This window comes from Pelmatolapia mariae, linkage group LG14, assembly GCF_036321145.2.
Source record: "Pelmatolapia mariae isolate MD_Pm_ZW linkage group LG14, Pm_UMD_F_2, whole genome shotgun sequence".
Lineage (NCBI taxonomy): Eukaryota > Metazoa > Chordata > Actinopteri > Cichliformes > Cichlidae > Pelmatolapia > Pelmatolapia mariae.
Window position 1 is genome coordinate 36355694 of NC_086239.1, and position 15927 is coordinate 36371620.

General features: G+C 53.7%; 33 non-coding genes and 2 pseudogenes across 33 annotated transcripts; all 35 read right to left on the minus strand.

Moving 5' to 3' along the window:
- Nucleotides 1–42: 42 nt before the first annotated feature.
- On the minus strand, nucleotides 43–233 carry LOC134642174 (U2 spliceosomal RNA). The gene has a single exon (XR_010095904.1). It is a non-coding gene; the product is annotated as a U2 spliceosomal RNA (small nuclear RNA).
- A 194-nt stretch (nucleotides 234–427) lies between these two features.
- Nucleotides 428–541, minus strand: LOC134642024 (U5 spliceosomal RNA). The gene has a single exon (XR_010095761.1). It is a non-coding gene; the product is annotated as a U5 spliceosomal RNA (small nuclear RNA).
- A 240-nt stretch (nucleotides 542–781) lies between these two features.
- Nucleotides 782–972, minus strand: LOC134642175 (U2 spliceosomal RNA). The gene has a single exon (XR_010095905.1). It is a non-coding gene; the product is annotated as a U2 spliceosomal RNA (small nuclear RNA).
- A 194-nt stretch (nucleotides 973–1166) lies between these two features.
- LOC134642539 (U5 spliceosomal RNA) lies at nucleotides 1167–1280 on the minus strand. The gene has a single exon (XR_010096243.1). It is a non-coding gene; the product is annotated as a U5 spliceosomal RNA (small nuclear RNA).
- A 240-nt stretch (nucleotides 1281–1520) lies between these two features.
- Nucleotides 1521–1711, minus strand: LOC134642318 (U2 spliceosomal RNA). The gene has a single exon (XR_010096043.1). It is a non-coding gene; the product is annotated as a U2 spliceosomal RNA (small nuclear RNA).
- Nucleotides 1712–1905: 194 nt separating this feature from the next.
- On the minus strand, nucleotides 1906–2019 carry LOC134642066 (U5 spliceosomal RNA). Its single transcript, XR_010095802.1, has one exon. It is a non-coding gene; the product is annotated as a U5 spliceosomal RNA (small nuclear RNA).
- A 226-nt stretch (nucleotides 2020–2245) lies between these two features.
- LOC134642176 (U2 spliceosomal RNA) lies at nucleotides 2246–2436 on the minus strand. Its single transcript, XR_010095906.1, has one exon. It is a non-coding gene; the product is annotated as a U2 spliceosomal RNA (small nuclear RNA).
- Nucleotides 2437–2630: 194 nt separating this feature from the next.
- LOC134642067 (U5 spliceosomal RNA) lies at nucleotides 2631–2744 on the minus strand. The gene has a single exon (XR_010095803.1). It is a non-coding gene; the product is annotated as a U5 spliceosomal RNA (small nuclear RNA).
- A 225-nt stretch (nucleotides 2745–2969) lies between these two features.
- LOC134642177 (U2 spliceosomal RNA) lies at nucleotides 2970–3160 on the minus strand. Its single transcript, XR_010095907.1, has one exon. It is a non-coding gene; the product is annotated as a U2 spliceosomal RNA (small nuclear RNA).
- Nucleotides 3161–3354: 194 nt separating this feature from the next.
- On the minus strand, nucleotides 3355–3468 carry LOC134642540 (U5 spliceosomal RNA). The gene has a single exon (XR_010096244.1). It is a non-coding gene; the product is annotated as a U5 spliceosomal RNA (small nuclear RNA).
- Nucleotides 3469–3708: 240 nt separating this feature from the next.
- On the minus strand, nucleotides 3709–3899 carry LOC134642178 (U2 spliceosomal RNA). The gene has a single exon (XR_010095908.1). It is a non-coding gene; the product is annotated as a U2 spliceosomal RNA (small nuclear RNA).
- A 194-nt stretch (nucleotides 3900–4093) lies between these two features.
- Nucleotides 4094–4207, minus strand: LOC134642068 (U5 spliceosomal RNA). The gene has a single exon (XR_010095804.1). It is a non-coding gene; the product is annotated as a U5 spliceosomal RNA (small nuclear RNA).
- A 226-nt stretch (nucleotides 4208–4433) lies between these two features.
- On the minus strand, nucleotides 4434–4624 carry LOC134642179 (U2 spliceosomal RNA). The gene has a single exon (XR_010095909.1). It is a non-coding gene; the product is annotated as a U2 spliceosomal RNA (small nuclear RNA).
- A 194-nt stretch (nucleotides 4625–4818) lies between these two features.
- LOC134642606 (U5 spliceosomal RNA) lies at nucleotides 4819–4932 on the minus strand. Its single transcript, XR_010096306.1, has one exon. It is a non-coding gene; the product is annotated as a U5 spliceosomal RNA (small nuclear RNA).
- Nucleotides 4933–5172: 240 nt separating this feature from the next.
- LOC134642180 (U2 spliceosomal RNA) lies at nucleotides 5173–5363 on the minus strand. The gene has a single exon (XR_010095910.1). It is a non-coding gene; the product is annotated as a U2 spliceosomal RNA (small nuclear RNA).
- Nucleotides 5364–5557: 194 nt separating this feature from the next.
- Nucleotides 5558–5671, minus strand: LOC134642035 (U5 spliceosomal RNA). Its single transcript, XR_010095772.1, has one exon. It is a non-coding gene; the product is annotated as a U5 spliceosomal RNA (small nuclear RNA).
- Nucleotides 5672–5911: 240 nt separating this feature from the next.
- Nucleotides 5912–6102, minus strand: LOC134642182 (U2 spliceosomal RNA). The gene has a single exon (XR_010095912.1). It is a non-coding gene; the product is annotated as a U2 spliceosomal RNA (small nuclear RNA).
- A 194-nt stretch (nucleotides 6103–6296) lies between these two features.
- On the minus strand, nucleotides 6297–6410 carry LOC134642069 (U5 spliceosomal RNA). The gene has a single exon (XR_010095805.1). It is a non-coding gene; the product is annotated as a U5 spliceosomal RNA (small nuclear RNA).
- A 226-nt stretch (nucleotides 6411–6636) lies between these two features.
- On the minus strand, nucleotides 6637–6827 carry LOC134642326 (U2 spliceosomal RNA). The gene has a single exon (XR_010096051.1). It is a non-coding gene; the product is annotated as a U2 spliceosomal RNA (small nuclear RNA).
- A 194-nt stretch (nucleotides 6828–7021) lies between these two features.
- Nucleotides 7022–7135, minus strand: LOC134642070 (U5 spliceosomal RNA). The gene has a single exon (XR_010095806.1). It is a non-coding gene; the product is annotated as a U5 spliceosomal RNA (small nuclear RNA).
- Nucleotides 7136–7361: 226 nt separating this feature from the next.
- On the minus strand, nucleotides 7362–7552 carry LOC134642183 (U2 spliceosomal RNA). Its single transcript, XR_010095913.1, has one exon. It is a non-coding gene; the product is annotated as a U2 spliceosomal RNA (small nuclear RNA).
- Nucleotides 7553–7746: 194 nt separating this feature from the next.
- Nucleotides 7747–7860, minus strand: LOC134642046 (U5 spliceosomal RNA). Its single transcript, XR_010095783.1, has one exon. It is a non-coding gene; the product is annotated as a U5 spliceosomal RNA (small nuclear RNA).
- A 240-nt stretch (nucleotides 7861–8100) lies between these two features.
- On the minus strand, nucleotides 8101–8291 carry LOC134642184 (U2 spliceosomal RNA). Its single transcript, XR_010095914.1, has one exon. It is a non-coding gene; the product is annotated as a U2 spliceosomal RNA (small nuclear RNA).
- A 194-nt stretch (nucleotides 8292–8485) lies between these two features.
- On the minus strand, nucleotides 8486–8599 carry LOC134642071 (U5 spliceosomal RNA). Its single transcript, XR_010095807.1, has one exon. It is a non-coding gene; the product is annotated as a U5 spliceosomal RNA (small nuclear RNA).
- A 226-nt stretch (nucleotides 8600–8825) lies between these two features.
- LOC134642185 (U2 spliceosomal RNA) lies at nucleotides 8826–9016 on the minus strand. Its single transcript, XR_010095915.1, has one exon. It is a non-coding gene; the product is annotated as a U2 spliceosomal RNA (small nuclear RNA).
- A 194-nt stretch (nucleotides 9017–9210) lies between these two features.
- LOC134642113 (U5 spliceosomal RNA) lies at nucleotides 9211–9362 on the minus strand (annotated as a pseudogene).
- A 240-nt stretch (nucleotides 9363–9602) lies between these two features.
- LOC134642381 (U2 spliceosomal RNA) lies at nucleotides 9603–9793 on the minus strand. Its single transcript, XR_010096104.1, has one exon. It is a non-coding gene; the product is annotated as a U2 spliceosomal RNA (small nuclear RNA).
- Nucleotides 9794–9987: 194 nt separating this feature from the next.
- On the minus strand, nucleotides 9988–10101 carry LOC134642610 (U5 spliceosomal RNA). The gene has a single exon (XR_010096310.1). It is a non-coding gene; the product is annotated as a U5 spliceosomal RNA (small nuclear RNA).
- Nucleotides 10102–10327: 226 nt separating this feature from the next.
- Nucleotides 10328–10518, minus strand: LOC134642186 (U2 spliceosomal RNA). Its single transcript, XR_010095916.1, has one exon. It is a non-coding gene; the product is annotated as a U2 spliceosomal RNA (small nuclear RNA).
- A 194-nt stretch (nucleotides 10519–10712) lies between these two features.
- On the minus strand, nucleotides 10713–10826 carry LOC134642541 (U5 spliceosomal RNA). Its single transcript, XR_010096245.1, has one exon. It is a non-coding gene; the product is annotated as a U5 spliceosomal RNA (small nuclear RNA).
- Nucleotides 10827–11066: 240 nt separating this feature from the next.
- On the minus strand, nucleotides 11067–11257 carry LOC134642187 (U2 spliceosomal RNA). The gene has a single exon (XR_010095917.1). It is a non-coding gene; the product is annotated as a U2 spliceosomal RNA (small nuclear RNA).
- A 194-nt stretch (nucleotides 11258–11451) lies between these two features.
- LOC134642611 (U5 spliceosomal RNA) lies at nucleotides 11452–11565 on the minus strand. Its single transcript, XR_010096311.1, has one exon. It is a non-coding gene; the product is annotated as a U5 spliceosomal RNA (small nuclear RNA).
- A 226-nt stretch (nucleotides 11566–11791) lies between these two features.
- On the minus strand, nucleotides 11792–11982 carry LOC134642320 (U2 spliceosomal RNA). The gene has a single exon (XR_010096045.1). It is a non-coding gene; the product is annotated as a U2 spliceosomal RNA (small nuclear RNA).
- Nucleotides 11983–12176: 194 nt separating this feature from the next.
- Nucleotides 12177–12290, minus strand: LOC134642542 (U5 spliceosomal RNA). Its single transcript, XR_010096246.1, has one exon. It is a non-coding gene; the product is annotated as a U5 spliceosomal RNA (small nuclear RNA).
- A 240-nt stretch (nucleotides 12291–12530) lies between these two features.
- On the minus strand, nucleotides 12531–12706 carry LOC134642419 (U2 spliceosomal RNA; annotated as a pseudogene).
- Nucleotides 12707–15927: the final 3221 nt, after the last annotated feature.

Sequence of the window (15927 nt, forward strand, 5' to 3'; positions counted from 1 at the left end):
ACCTTAACTTGTTTGGCTTTCTTGCTTTTGCACAAAGTCAGCAAAGGGGGCACCGTTCCCGGAGGCGCTGCAATACCGGGTCGATGCGTGGAGCGAACGGAGCGAGCCCCTTATTCGGCTCCCTGTTCTAAAAATGCGTTTAATACGTTGCCCCCGAATCGGGGGCGTATCAGATATTAAACTGATAAGAACAGATACTACACTTGATCTTAGCCAAAAGGCCGAGAAGCGATGGCCTCCTGCGGGTTCCTGGCTGAGCCGCCTTCTCGGGACACTTCTCGCTTGTGACGGTGCGCTCTTTCACTTGGCTCACAGGGAGGGAGCCGCTTCAAATCTCCGCCCACCCACAGTACCTCAGAGGCCTGCGGAGCTCCCTGGAATTGCGCGCTTTCTTCTATTATTTCTTTTGAACAACGAGGAGAGGGCCCAGCCTGACGGCAGACCCTGCCAAAAAATAGGTGCAACTCCTTAGCCTCATTCTCCACGGAAGTCTTTAGTAAAAGGCGAAAGACTTGTACGTTATGAAGAGAAGCCAGAGTGTGTGTTTCTTTGGCCTCGCAGGAAGCCGCAGTGACTCCTCGTCCCGGCTTCCGGCGTCACGGTAGGCCCTGTTTGCTTGGCTGAAGCGGCAGATCTCAGGCCCCGCCTGCTCTGCTCCAGAGCTCCACTTTGACAGGAGAGGGGTGACTGGAGAGGAAGTTCGCGGCTTCAGGCTGCTTTCTGGCTCTTGGCTTGGCGGACCTTAACTTGTTTGGCTTTCTTGCTTTTGCACAAAGTCAGCAAAGGGGGCACCGTTCCCGGAGGCGCTGCAATACCGGGTCGATGCGTGGAGCGAACGGAGCGAGCCCCTTATTCGGCTCCCTGTTCTAAAAATGCGTTTAATACGTTGCCCCCGAATCGGGGGCGTATCAGATATTAAACTGATAAGAACAGATACTACACTTGATCTTAGCCAAAAGGCCGAGAAGCGATGGCCTCCTGCGGGTTCCTGGCTGAGCCGCCTTCTCGGGACACTTCTCGCTTGTGACGGTGCGCTCTTTCACTTGGCTCACAGGGAGGGAGCCGCTTCAAATCTCCGCCCACCCACAGTACCTCAGAGGCCTGCGGAGCTCCCTGGAATTGCGCGCTTTCTTCTATTATTTCTTTTGAACAACGAGGAGAGGGCCCAGCCTGACGGCAGACCCTGCCAAAAAATAGGTGCAACTCCTTAGCCTCACTCTCCACGGAAGTCTTTAGTAAAAGGCGAAAGACTTGTACGTTATGAAGAGAAGCCAGAGTGTGTGTTTCTTTGGCCTCGCAGGAAGCCGCAGTGACTCCTCGTCCCGGCTTCCGGCGTCACGGTAGGCCCTGTTTGCTTGGCTGAAGCGGCAGATCTCAGGCCCCGCCTGCTCTGCTCCAGAGCTCCACTTTGACAGGAGAGGGGTGACTGGAGAGGAAGTTCGCGGCTTCAGGCTGCTTTCTGGCTCTTGGCTTGGCGGACCTTAACTTGTTTGGCTTTCTTGCTTTTGCACAAAGTCAGCAAAGGGGGCACCGTTCCCGGAGACGCTGCAATACCGGGTCGATGCGTGGAGCGAACGGAGCGAGCCCCTTATTCGGCTCCCTGTTCTAAAAATGCGTTTTATACGTTGCCCCCGAATCGGGGGCGTATCAGATATTAAACTGATAAGAACAGATACTACACTTGATCTTAGCCAAAAGGCCGAGAAGCGATGGCCTCCTGCGGGTTCCTGGCTGAGCCGCCTTCTCGGGACACTTCTCGCTTGTGACGGTGCGCTCTTTCACTTGGCTCACAGGGAGGGAGCCGCTTCAAATCTCCGCCCACCCACAGTACCTCAGAGGCCTGCGGAGCTCCCTGGAATTGCGCGCTTTCTTCTATTATTTCTTTTGAACAACGAGGAGAGGGCCCAGCCTGACGGCAGACCCTGCCCAAAAATAGGTGCAACTCCTTAGCCTCACTCTCCACGGAAGTCTTTAGTAAAAGGCGAAAGACTTGTGCGTTATGAAGAGAAGCCAGAGTGTGTGTTTCTTTGGCCTCGCAGGAAGCCGCAGTGACTCCTCGTCCCGGCTTCCGGCGTCACGGTAGGCCCTGTTTGCTTGGCTGAAGCGGCAGATCTCAGGCCCCGCCTGCTCTGCTCCAGAGCTCCACTTTGACAGGAGAGGACGTTCGCGGCTTCAGGCTGCTTTCTGGCTCTTGGCTTGGCGGACCTTAACTTGTTTGGCTTTCTTGCTTTTGCACAAAGTCAGCAAAGGGGGCACCGTTCCCGGAGGCGCTGCAATACCGGGTCGATGCGTGGAGCGAACGGAGCGAGCCCCTTATTCGGCTCCCTGTTCTAAAAATGCGTTTAATACGTTGCCCCCGAATCGGGGGCGTATCAGATATTAAACTGATAAGAACAGATACTACACTTGATCTTAGCCAAAAGGCCGAGAAGCGATGGCCTCCTGCGGGTTCCTGGCTGAGCCGCCTTCTCGGGACACTTCTCGCTTGTGACGGTGCGCTCTTTCACTTGGCTCACAGGGAGGGAGCCGCTTCAAATCTCCGCCCACCCACAGTACCTCAGAGGCCTGCGGAGCTCCCTGGAATTGCGCGCTTTCTTCTATTATTTCTTTTGAACAACGAGGAGAGGGCCCAGCCTGACGGCAGACCCTGCCCAAAAATAGGTGCAACTCCTTAGCCTCACTCTCCACGGAAGTCTTTAGTAAAAGGCGAAAGACTTGTGCGTTATGAAGAGAAGCCAGAGTGTGTGTTTCTTTGGCCTCGCAGGAAGCCGCAGTGACTCCTCGTCCCGGCTTCCGGCGTCACGGTAGGCCCTGTTTGCTTGGCTGAAGCGGCAGATCTCAGGCCCCGCCTGCTCTGCTCCAGAGCTCCACTTGACAGGAGAGGACGTTCGCGGCTTCAGGCTGCTTTCTGGCTCTTGGCTTGGCGGACCTTAACTTGTTTGGCTTTCTTGCTTTTGCACAAAGTCAGCAAAGGGGGCACCGTTCCCGGAGGCGCTGCAATACCGGGTCGATGCGTGGAGCGAACGGAGCGAGCCCCTTATTCGGCTCCCTGTTCTAAAAATGCGTTTAATACGTTGCCCCCGAATCGGGGGCGTATCAGATATTAAACTGATAAGAACAGATACTACACTTGATCTTAGCCAAAAGGCCGAGAAGCGATGGCCTCCTGCGGGTTCCTGGCTGAGCCGCCTTCTCGGGACACTTCTCGCTTGTGACGGTGCGCTCTTTCACTTGGCTCACAGGGAGGGAGCCGCTTCAAATCTCCGCCCACCCACAGTACCTCAGAGGCCTGCGGAGCTCCCTGGAATTGCGCGCTTTCTTCTATTATTTCTTTTGAACAACGAGGAGAGGGCCCAGCCTGACGGCAGACCCTGCCAAAAAATAGGTGCAACTCCTTAGCCTCACTCTCCACGGAAGTCTTTAGTAAAAGGCGAAAGACTTGTACGTTATGAAGAGAAGCCAGAGTGTGTGTTTCTTTGGCCTCGCAGGAAGCCGCAGTGACTCCTCGTCCCGGCTTCCGGCGTCACGGTAGGCCCTGTTTGCTTGGCTGAAGCGGCAGATCTCAGGCCCCGCCTGCTCTGCTCCAGAGCTCCACTTTGACAGGAGAGGGGTGACTGGAGAGGAAGTTCGCGGCTTCAGGCTGCTTTCTGGCTCTTGGCTTGGCGGACCTTAACTTGTTTGGCTTTCTTGCTTTTGCACAAAGTCAGCAAAGGGGGCACCGTTCCCGGAGGCGCTGCAATACCGGGTCGATGCGTGGAGCGAACGGAGCGAGCCCCTTATTCGGCTCCCTGTTCTAAAAATGCGTTTAATACGTTGCCCCCGAATCGGGGGCGTATCAGATATTAAACTGATAAGAACAGATACTACACTTGATCTTAGCCAAAAGGCCGAGAAGCGATGGCCTCCTGCGGGTTCCTGGCTGAGCCGCCTTCTCGGGACACTTCTCGCTTGTGACGGTGCGCTCTTTCACTTGGCTCACAGGGAGGGAGCCGCTTCAAATCTCCGCCCACCCACAGTACCTCAGAGGCCTGCGGAGCTCCCTGGAATTGCGCGCTTTCTTCTATTATTTCTTTTGAACAACGAGGAGAGGGCCCAGCCTGACGGCAGACCCTGCCCAAAAATAGGTGCAACTCCTTAGCCTCACTCTCCACGGAAGTCTTTAGTAAAAGGCGAAAGACTTGTGCGTTATGAAGAGAAGCCAGAGTGTGTGTTTCTTTGGCCTCGCAGGAAGCCGCAGTGACTCCTCGTCCCGGCTTCCGGCGTCACGGTAGGCCCTGTTTGCTTGGCTGAAGCGGCAGATCTCAGGCCCCGCCTGCTCTGCTCCAGAGCTCCACTTTGACAGGAGAGGACGTTCGCGGCTTCAGGCTGCTTTCTGGCTCTTGGCTTGGCGGACCTTAACTTGTTTGGCTTTCTTGCTTTTGCACAAAGTCAGCAAAGGGGGCACCGTTCCCGGAGGCGCTGCAATACCGGGTCGATGCGTGGAGCGAACGGAGCGAGCCCCTTATTCGGCTCCCTGTTCTAAAAATGCGTTTAATACGTTGCCCCCGAATCGGGGGCGTATCAGATATTAAACTGATAAGAACAGATACTACACTTGATCTTAGCCAAAAGGCCGAGAAGCGATGGCCTCCTGCGGGTTCCTGGCTGAGCCGCCTTCTCGGGACACTTCTCGCTTGTGACGGTGCGCTCTTTCACTTGGCTCACAGGGAGGGAGCCGCTTCAAATCTCCGCCCACCCACAGTACCTCAGAGGCCTGCGGAGCTCCCTGGAATTGCGCGCTTTCTTCTATTATTTCTTTTGAACAACGAGGAGAGGGCCCAGCCTGACGGCAGACCCTGCCAAAAAATAGGTGCAACTCCTTAGCCTCACTCTCCACGGAAGTCTTTAGTAAAAGGCGAAAGACTTGTACGTTATGAAAAGAAGCCAGAGTGTGTGTTTCTTTGGCCTCGCAGGAAGCCGCAGTGACTCCTCGTCCCGGCTTCCGGCGTCACGGTAGGCCCTGTTTGCTTGGCTGAAGCGGCAGATCTCAGGCCCCGCCTGCTCTGCTCCAGAGCTCCACTTTGACAGGAGAGGGGTGACTGGAGAGGAAGTTCGCGGCTTCAGGCTGCTTTCTGGCTCTTGGCTTGGCGGACCTTAACTTGTTTGGCTTTCTTGCTTTTGCACAAAGTCAGCAAAGGGGGCACCGTTCCCGGAGGCGCTGCAATACCGGGTCGATGCGTGGAGCGAACGGAGCGAGCCCCTTATTCGGCTCCCTGTTCTAAAAATGCGTTTAATACGTTGCCCCCGAATCGGGGGCGTATCAGATATTAAACTGATAAGAACAGATACTACACTTGATCTTAGCCAAAAGGCCGAGAAGCGATGGCCTCCTGCGGGTTCCTGGCTGAGCCGCCTTCTCGGGACACTTCTCGCTTGTGACGGTGCGCTCTTTCACTTGGCTCACAGGGAGGGAGCCGCTTCAAATCTCCGCCCACCCACAGTACCTCAGAGGCCTGCGGAGCTCCCTGGAATTGCGCGCTTTCTTCTATTATTTCTTTTGAACAACGAGGAGAGGGCCCAGCCTGACGGCAGACCCTGCCCAAAAATAGGTGCAACTCCTTAGCCTCACTCTCCACGGAAGTCTTTAGTAAAAGGCGAAAGACTTGTACGTTATGAAGAGAAGCCAGAGTGTGTGTTTCTTTGGCCTCGCAGGAAGCCGCAGTGACTCCTCGTCCCGGCTTCCGGCGTCACGGTAGGCCCTGTTTGCTTGGCTGAAGCGGCAGATCTCAGGCCCCGCCTGCTCTGCTCCAGAGCTCCACTTTGACAGGAGAGGGGTGACTGGAGAGGACGTTCGCGGCTTCAGGCTGCTTTCTGGCTCTTGGCTTGGCGGACCTTAACTTGTTTGGCTTTCTTGCTTTTGCACAAAGTCAGCAAAGGGGGCACCGTTCCCGGAGGCGCTGCAATACCGGGTCGATGCGTGGAGCGAACGGAGCGAGCCCCTTATTCGGCTCCCTGTTCTAAAAATGCGTTTAATACGTTGCCCCCGAATCGGGGGCGTATCAGATATTAAACTGATAAGAACAGATACTACACTTGATCTTAGCCAAAAGGCCGAGAAGCGATGGCCTCCTGCGGGTTCCTGGCTGAGCCGCCTTCTCGGGACACTTCTCGCTTGTGACGGTGCGCTCTTTCACTTGGCTCACAGGGAGGGAGCCGCTTCAAATCTCCGCCCACCCACAGTACCTCAGAGGCCTGCGGAGCTCCCTGGAATTGCGCGCTTTCTTCTATTATTTCTTTTGAACAACGAGGAGAGGGCCCAGCCTGACGGCAGACCCTGCCCAAAAATAGGTGCAACTCCTTAGCCTCACTCTCCACGGAAGTCTTTAGTAAAAGGCGAAAGACTTGTGCGTTATGAAGAGAAGCCAGAGTGTGTGTTTCTTTGGCCTCGCAGGAAGCCGCAGTGACTCCTCGTCCCGGCTTCCGGCGTCACGGTAGGCCCTGTTTGCTTGGCTGAAGCGGCAGATCTCAGGCCCCGCCTGCTCTGCTCCAGAGCTCCACTTTGACAGGAGAGGACGTTCGCGGCTTCAGGCTGCTTTCTGGCTCTTGGCTTGGCGGACCTTAACTTGTTTGGCTTTCTTGCTTTTGCACAAAGTCAGCAAAGGGGGCACCGTTCCCGGAGGCGCTGCAATACCGGGTCGATGCGTGGAGCGAACGGAGCGAGCCCTTTATTCGGCTCCCTGTTCTAAAAATGCGTTTAATACGTTGCCCCCGAATCGGGGGCGTATCAGATATTAAACTGATAAGAACAGATACTACACTTGATCTTAGCCAAAAGGCCGAGAAGCGATGGCCTCCTGCGGGTTCCTGGCTGAGCCGCCTTCTCGGGACACTTCTCGCTTGTGACGGTGCGCTCTTTCACTTGGCTCACAGGGAGGGAGCCGCTTCAAATCTCCGCCCACCCACAGTACCTCAGAGGCCTGCGGAGCTCCCTGGAATTGCGCGCTTTCTTCTATTATTTCTTTTGAACAACGAGGAGAGGGCCCAGCCTGACGGCAGACCCTGCCCAAAAATAGGTGCAACTCCTTAGCCTCACTCTCCACGGAAGTCTTTAGTAAAAGGCGAAAGACTTGTGCGTTATGAAGAGAAGCCAGAGTGTGTGTTTCTTTGGCCTCGCAGGAAGCCGCAGTGACTCCTCGTCCCGGCTTCCGGCGTCACGGTAGGCCCTGTTTGCTTGGCTGAAGCGGCAGATCTCAGGCCCCGCCTGCTCTGCTCCAGAGCTCCACTTTGACAGGAGAGGACGTTCGCGGCTTCAGGCTGCTTTCTGGCTCTTGGCTTGGCGGACCTTAACTTGTTTGGCTTTCTTGCTTTTGCACAAAGTCAGCAAAGGGGGCACCGTTCCCGGAGGCGCTGCAATACCGGGTCGATGCGTGGAGCGAACGGAGCGAGCCCCTTATTCGGCTCCCTGTTCTAAAAATGCGTTTAATACGTTGCCCCCGAATCGGGGGCGTATCAGATATTAAACTGATAAGAACAGATACTACACTTGATCTTAGCCAAAAGGCCGAGAAGCGATGGCCTCCTTCGGGTTCCTGGCTGAGCCGCCTTCTCGGGACACTTCTCGCTTGTGACGGTGCGCTCTTTCACTTGGCTCACAGGGAGGGAGCCGCTTCAAATCTCCGCCCACCCACAGTACCTCAGAGGCCTGCGGAGCTCCCTGGAATTGCGCGCTTTCTTCTATTATTTCTTTTGAACAACGAGGAGAGGGCCCAGCCTGACGGCAGACCCTGCCAAAAAATAGGTGCAACTCCTTAGCCTCACTCTCCAGGGAAGTCTTTAGTAAAAGGCGAAAGACTTGTACGTTATGAAGAGAAGCCAGAGTGTGTGTTTCTTTGGCCTCGCAGGAAGCCGCAGTGACTCCTCGTCCCGGCTTCCGGCGTCACGGTAGGCCCTGTTTGCTTGGCTGAAGCGGCAGATCTCAGGCCCCGCCTGCTCTGCTCCAGAGCTCCACTTTGACAGGAGAGGGGTGACTGGAGAGGAAGTTCGCGGCTTCAGGCTGCTTTCTGGCTCTTGGCTTGGCGGACCTTAACTTGTTTGGCTTTCTTGCTTTTGCACAAAGTCAGCAAAGGGGGCACCGTTCCCGGAGGCGCTGCAATACCGGGTCGATGCGTGGAGCGAACGGAGCGAGCCCCTTATTCGGCTCCCTGTTCTAAAAATGCGTTTAATACGTTGCCCCCGAATCGGGGGCGTATCAGATATTAAACTGATAAGAACAGATACTACACTTGATCTTAGCCAAAAGGCCGAGAAGCGATGGCCTCCTGCGGGTTCCTGGCTGAGCCGCCTTCTCGGGACACTTCTCGCTTGTGACGGTGCGCTCTTTCACTTGGCTCACAGGGAGGGAGCCGCTTCAAATCTCCGCCCACCCACAGTACCTCAGAGGCCTGCGGAGCTCCCTGGAATTGCGCGCTTTCTTCTATTATTTCTTTTGAACAACGAGGAGAGGGCCCAGCCTGACGGCAGACCCTGCCCAAAAATAGGTGCAACTCCTTAGCCTCACTCTCCACGGAAGTCTTTAGTAAAAGGCGAAAGACTTGTGCGTTATGAAGAGAAGCCAGAGTGTGTGTTTCTTTGGCCTCGCAGGAAGCCGCAGTGACTCCTCGTCCCGGCTTCCGGCGTCACGGTAGGCCCTGTTTGCTTGGCTGAAGCGGCAGATCTCAGGCCCCGCCTGCTCTGCTCCAGAGCTCCACTTTGACAGGAGAGGACGTTCGCGGCTTCAGGCTGCTTTCTGGCTCTTGGCTTGGCGGACCTTAACTTGTTTGGCTTTCTTGCTTTTGCACAAAGTCAGCAAAGGGGGCACCGTTCCCGGAGGCGCTGCAATACCGGGTCGATGCGTGGAGCGAACGGAGCGAGCCCCTTATTCGGCTCCCTGTTCTAAAAATGCGTTTAATACGTTGCCCCCGAATCGGGGGCGTATCAGATATTAAACTGATAAGAACAGATACTACACTTGATCTTAGCCAAAAGGCCGAGAAGCGATGGCCTCCTGCGGGTTCCTGGCTGAGCCGCCTTCTCGGGACACTTCTCGCTTGTGACGGTGCGCTCTTTCACTTGGCTCACAGGGAGGGAGCCGCTTCAAATCTCCGCCCACCCACAGTACCTCAGAGGCCTGCGGAGCTCCCTGGAATTGCGCGCTTTCTTCTATTATTTCTTTTGAACAACGAGGAGAGGGCCCAGCCTGACGGCAGACCCTGCCAAAAAATAGGTGCAACTCCTTAGCCTCATTCTCCACGGAAGTCTTTAGTAAAAGGCGAAAGCCTCATTCTCCACGGAAGTCTTTAGTAAAAGGCGAAAGACTTGTACGTTATGAAGAGAAGCCAGAGTGTGTGTTTCTTTGGCCTCGCAGGAAGCCGCAGTGACTCCTCGTCCCGGCTTCCGGCGTCACGGTAGGCCCTGTTTGCTTGGCTGAAGCGGCAGATCTCAGGCCCCGCCTGCTCTGCTCCAGAGCTCCACTTTGACAGGAGAGGGGTGACTGGAGAGGAAGTTCGCGGCTTCAGGCTGCTTTCTGGCTCTTGGCTTGGCGGACCTTAACTTGTTTGGCTTTCTTGCTTTTGCACAAAGTCAGCAAAGGGGGCACCGTTCCCGGAGGCGCTGCAATACCGGGTCGATGCGTGGAGCGAACGGAGCGAGCCCCTTATTCGGCTCCCTCTTCTAAAAATGCGTTTAATACGTTGCCCGCGAATCGGGGGCGTATCAGATATTAAACTGATAAGAACAGATACTACACTTGATCTTAGCCAAAAGGCCGAGAAGCGATGGCCTCCTGCGGGTTCCTGGCTGAGCCGCCTTCTCGGGACACTTCTCGCTTGTGACGGTGCGCTCTTTCACTTGGCTCACAGGGAGGGAGCCGCTTCAAATCTCCGCCCACCCACAGTACCTCAGAGGCCTGCGGAGCTCCCTGGAATTGCGCGCTTTCTTCTATTATTTCTTTTGAACAACGAGGAGAGGGCCCAGCCAGACGGCAGACCCTGCCAAAAACTGGGTGCAACTCCTTAGCCTCACTCTCCACGGAAGTCTTTAGTAAAAGGCGAAAGACTTGTACGTTATGAAGAGAAGCCAGAGTGTGTGTTTCTTTGGCCTCGCAGGAAGCCGCAGTGACTCCTCGTCCCGGCTTCCGGCGTCACGGTAGGCCCTGTTTGCTTGGCTGAAGCGGCAGATCTCAGGCCCCGCCTGCTCTGCTCCAGAGCTCCACTTTGACAGGAGAGGAAGTTCGCGGCTTCAGGCTGCTTTCTGGCTCTTGGCTTGGCGGACCTTAACTTGTTTGGCTTTCTTGCTTTTGCACAAAGTCAGCAAAGGGGGCACCGTTCCCGGAGGCGCTGCAATACCGGGTCGATGCGTGGAGCGAACGGAGCGAGCCCCTTATTCGGCTCCCTGTTCTAAAAATGCGTTTAATACGTTGCCCCCGAATCGGGGGCGTATCAGATATTAAACTGATAAGAACAGATACTACACTTGATCTTAGCCAAAAGGCCGAGAAGCGATGGCCTCCTGCGGGTTCCTGGCTGAGCCGCCTTCTCGGGACACTTCTCGCTTGTGACGGTGCGCTCTTTCACTTGGCTCACAGGGAGGGAGCCGCTTCAAATCTCCGCCCACCCACAGTACCTCAGAGGCCTGCGGAGCTCCCTGGAATTGCGCGCTTTCTTCTATTATTTCTTTTGAACAACGAGGAGAGGGCCCAGCCTGACGGCAGACCCTGCCAAAAAATAGGTGCAACTCCTTAGCCTCACTCTCCACGGAAGTCTTTAGTAAAAGGCGAAAGACTTGTACGTTATGAAGAGAAGCCAGAGTGTGTGTTTCTTTGGCCTCGCAGGAAGCCGCAGTGACTCCTCGTCCCGGCTTCCGGCGTCACGGTAGGCCCTGTTTGCTTGGCTGAAGCGGCAGATCTCAGGCCCCGCCTGCTCTGCTCCAGAGCTCCACTTTGACAGGAGAGGGGTGACTGGAGAGGAAGTTCGCGGCTTCAGGCTGCTTTCTGGCTCTTGGCTTGGCGGACCTTAACTTGTTTGGCTTTCTTGCTTTTGCACAAAGTCAGCAAAGGGGGCACCGTTCCCGGAGGCGCTGCAATACCGGGTCGATGCGTGGAGCGAACGGAGCGAGCCCCTTATTCGGCTCCCTGTTCTAAAAATGCGTTTAATACGTTGCCCCCGAATCGGGGGCGTATCAGATATTAAACTGATAAGAACAGATACTACACTTGATCTTAGCCAAAAGGCCGAGAAGCGATGGCCTCCTGCGGGTTCCTGGCTGAGCCGCCTTCTCGGGACACTTCTCGCTTGTGACGGTGCGCTCTTTCACTTGGCTCACAGGGAGGGAGCCGCTTCAAATCTCCGCCCACCCACAGTACCTCAGAGGCCTGCGGAGCTCCCTGGAATTGCGCGCTTTCTTCTATTATTTCTTTTGAACAACGAGGAGAGGGCCCAGCCAGACGGCAGACCCTGCCAAAAACTGGGTGCAACTCCTTAGCCTCACTCTCCACGGAAGTCTTTAGTAAAAGGCGAAAGACTTGTACGTTATGAAGAGAAGCCAGAGTGTGTGTTTCTTTGGCCTCGCAGGAAGCCGCAGTGACTCCTCGTCCCGGCTTCCGGCGTCACGGTAGGCCCTGTTTGCTTGGCTGAAGCGGCAGATCTCAGGCCCCGCCTGCTCTGCTCCAGAGCTCCACTTTGACAGGAGAGGACGTTCGCGGCTTCAGGCTGCTTTCTGGCTCTTGGCTTGGCGGACCTTAACTTGTTTGGCTTTCTTGCTTTTGCACAAAGTCAGCAAAGGGGGCACCGTTCCCGGAGGCGCTGCAATACCGGGTCGATGCGTGGAGCGAACGGAGCGAGCCCCTTATTCGGCTCCCTGTTCTAAAAATGCGTTTAATACGTTGCCCCCGAATTGGGGGCGTATCAGATATTAAACTGATAAGAACAGATACTACACTTGATCTTAGCCAAAAGGCCGAGAAGCGATGGCCTCCTGCGGGTTCCTGGCTGAGCCGCCTTCTCGGGACACTTCTCGCTTGTGACGGTGCGCTCTTTCACTTGGCTCACAGGGAGGGAGCCGCTTCAAATCTCCGCCCACCCACAGTACCTCAGAGGCCTGCGGAGCTCCCTGGAATTGCGCGCTTTCTTCTATTATTTCTTTTGAACAACGAGGAGAGGGCCCAGCCTGACGGCAGACCCTGCCAAAAAATAGGTGCAACTCCTTAGCCTCACTCTCCACGGAAGTCTTTAGTAAAAGGCGAAAGACTTGTACGTTATGAAGAGAAGCCAGAGTGTGTGTTTCTTTGGCCTCGCAGGAAGCCGCAGTGACTCCTCGTCCCGGCTTCCGGCGTCACGGTAGGCCCTGTTTGCTTGGCTGAAGCGGCAGATCTCAGGCCCCGCCTGCTCTGCTCCAGAGCTCCACTTTGACAGGAGAGGGGTGACTGGAGAGGAAGTTCGCGGCTTCAGGCTGCTTTCTGGCTCTTGGCTTGGCAGACCTTAACTTGTTTGGCTTTCTTGCTTTTGCACAAAGTCAGCAAAGGGGGCACCGTTCCCGGAGGCGCTGCAATACCGGGTCGATGCGTGGAGCGAACGGAGCGAGCCCCTTATTCGGCTCCCTGTTCTAAAAATGCGTTTAATACGTTGCCCCCGAATCGGGGGCGTATCAGATATTAAACTGATAAGAACAGATTTTTCTTTCGAAAAATTTTTATTGACACTCAAACATAGAGACCAAACACAGTCATCTCATAAAATTCAAATTCCCACACAATTTAAAAGATTACTTTTTATTTCTTCCCACCCTGTCCTTAAAAGAAAATGCACAGGAGCAATAAAAAACAATTTATAAAAACCGTCCTGTCCCTTCACAAGCTCCTGGTGCTCAGGGGGGATCCTCACCACTTTGCTCCTTCCCACCTGCCTCTCCCGGAGAGCCAGGCCGTTGCTGCTTTGACCTCCCTGTGTGTGGCAAAGGCTCCTCCATCCGAATGGGCACAGAGGCGATTCTTCTTTGTGGCTGCTCCCACGGCTTGCTACTTGCAGCACAGATCTCTTTTATTGTTGCTGCCGCCATTCGGAGAGCAGTCACGGGGGGGATCTGCATGTGCTTGCTTACCAGCAAGTTTCTGGAGGTCCAAATGGCGTCTTTGATGGCAGCAAGAGTAAGCCACTGCTTCTCAAAGTCTTTCCTTTGTGCCTTTACTCCCTGGCTCACCCCATAGAGCACTAACTGTGCTGTTAGGACCTCCCTTGCTGGTAAGTACGGGAATTGCGAGGAGCCGGCCATTGCCCACAGGTCTACGGCAGCGCTACACTCCCAGAGCAGGTGTCTCACCGACTCTGGCGCGCCACAACCAGGCCGGGGACACATGGCTGTTGCAGACATGCCCCGAGAGTGCATCACGGACCTGACTGGGAGGATCCCATGAGCCACCATCCAGGACACATCCCGGAGCTTATGCGAAAGAAAGGGACGGCTCACCAATCGCCACACATCTGTGGCTTCACCAATCGAGAGGCCGCGCACTGGAGTCACAGCCTCTCGCTCCTGCACAACAGAGATGAGAGACCGATGTTTAGTTAAAATGTTTAAGTCTTCATTTTCCAAGTTAAAGGAGACTAAAAAGGACTTTAGCTCAGCATAGGCTGGGGGGAGACTAAAGGAGACAGGCACTTTTAGATCCACCGGTATCAATTTTCTCTGTCTTAAGTAGCTCCCTGCCCAAAATCTAACCCACGCCTGCGTTTTAGGGTTACTAGATCGGGCCGTGGCCTGCCTCAGGTGGCTGCTCGTGTAGAGACTTCCTACAAACAGATACAGGTCTGGAACCCCCTTTCCTCCATTCTCCTTCATTTTCTTCATTGTCTCCCTTCTAAGTCTCTCCCATCTAGAACCCCATAAGAAATAAAACAAAGCTCGTTCCAGTTCTAAGAGCACTTTTCTGGGAGGAATAAAGACTGAGCTGACTAGGAGAAGTCGGGGTAAAATCACTGCCTTGATGATTAACACCTTGCCCTCCAAAGTCAGCGTCCTCAGTCCCCAGTAACCCAGCTGTTGCTTCACTTTCCCTATAATTACAGGCCAATTTGTCTTGCCACCTCCTTCCTTATCAAACCTGATCCCCAAAATCCTCTGGTCGTTTTGTGTCAAATTCACCTCAAGCCCAGTCAACTCTGTAGCCTCCCATGGTCCATAAAATTGTACCTGAGTCTTATTTTTATTAAGCTTGGACGCCGAGGCCTTCCCGAACCAGTCAGTCGCTTCAAAGGTCCTTTTCACCGAAGACAGGTCTGTACACAAAATATTAATATCATCCATGTACAGGACACATTTTGCTACTTGTCCGCCACTCCCTGGTACTTCCAAACCCTTTATCCTTTTGTCTCTTCTCAAGATCTGTGCCAGTGGTTCTACACCGATAACATAAAGGAGTGCAGATAGGGGACACCCTTGACGAACACCGCAGTGTAAGTCCACCGCCCCAGTCAAGATCCCATTAACGACAAATCTACTACTGATCTCATTGTACAACAGTTTCACCCACGAAATAAACTGCTCTGGAAACCTCATTTTCTGCAGCACTCTAAAGAGATACTGATGCGAGATCCGATCAAAGGCTTTCTCAAAGTCCAAATTTAAGACAATTAGCCGAATGTTTCTATCCCTCGCAAAACAAATGGTGTCCCTTATCAATACGAGGCTATCAGTGATCTTCCTATCCTTAACAGCACAGGCTTGATCCGGGTGAATTATCTGGCTTAGCACAGGGCGTATCCGTGCTGCTAAGAGTTTGCTAAAAAGCTTACAGTCGCAATTCAGGAGCGCAATTGGTCTCCAATTTTTCAGGTCGGTCTTGTCCTTTCCTTTGTGAGCAAGAGTGACTACCCCTATTCTAAAACTGTCCGGCAGCCTGTCAAGTTGGCTAAAATCTATAAAAACAGAAAGTAGGTCCGCAGCCAAAAAGTCCCAAAAAGTCCGGTAGAATTCCCACGGGAGTCCATCCATCCCTGGGGACTTCCCGTTCTTGAAACTCTTAAGACACTGATTGAGCTCAGTCAAAGTAAAGCCTTGGCTCAATAAACCACTGTCTTCAACAATCTTGTCGATAAACTCCAAGGTTTGTGTAATATTCTCTCCATTAACATTTTTCCTCCCATATAACTCTTTATAATATTCTTCGATCACTTGCATGATCTCCTCGGTAGTCTCAACTTTCTGTCCGGCTTTGTTCGTTAGTTGAGCCATGAAGCCAGATTTGCTCATAATTTTCTTGAAGAAATATCTTGTACATTTTTCCCCTTCATCTCTCTCTTTCTCCCTACTTCTTAAAATAACCCCCTTACTTTTTATGTCCGCAATTACCTGCATTTCCTCCTTGACCTCTTTTATTTCGTCGTTAAAATCCATCCCCAAATGGTTTAAACGATAGTACCTCTGTAGTCTTTTCTGTAGCCCCATCATGCGTCTATTCTCAGCAGCCTTCTTCCTTTTCCCGGCCTGTTTAAAAAAAAACTGTGTCCTTTCTTTAACCATTTCCCACCACTCTGCACGTGTTTCATAAAAGTCCTGGAGGGTCTGCCACTCACGATACCGCTCCTTATACTGGCTGATCAAATTTTGGTCCTCGAGCAAGGAGCAGTTAAGTCTCCACAGTCCTCTCCCCCTCCTCACACACGATGCCAAAGTGATAGTACTGGACAGCATCATGTGATCAGAAAAGAAAACGGGCATCAATCTAGCATCAGTTGGCAAGACATCTCTCACAAACAAATAGTCAATACGAGAGGCCCTAGAGCCATCCCCACTAAACCAGGTAAAGCCCTCCTCCCTGGGGTGTACTACTGCAAAACAGTCTGTTAGTTTAAAATCTCTGACCATCCCCTGTAGTAAGAGTGACGTCTTGTCCACTTTAAAATCTTGCCTGGCTCGTTT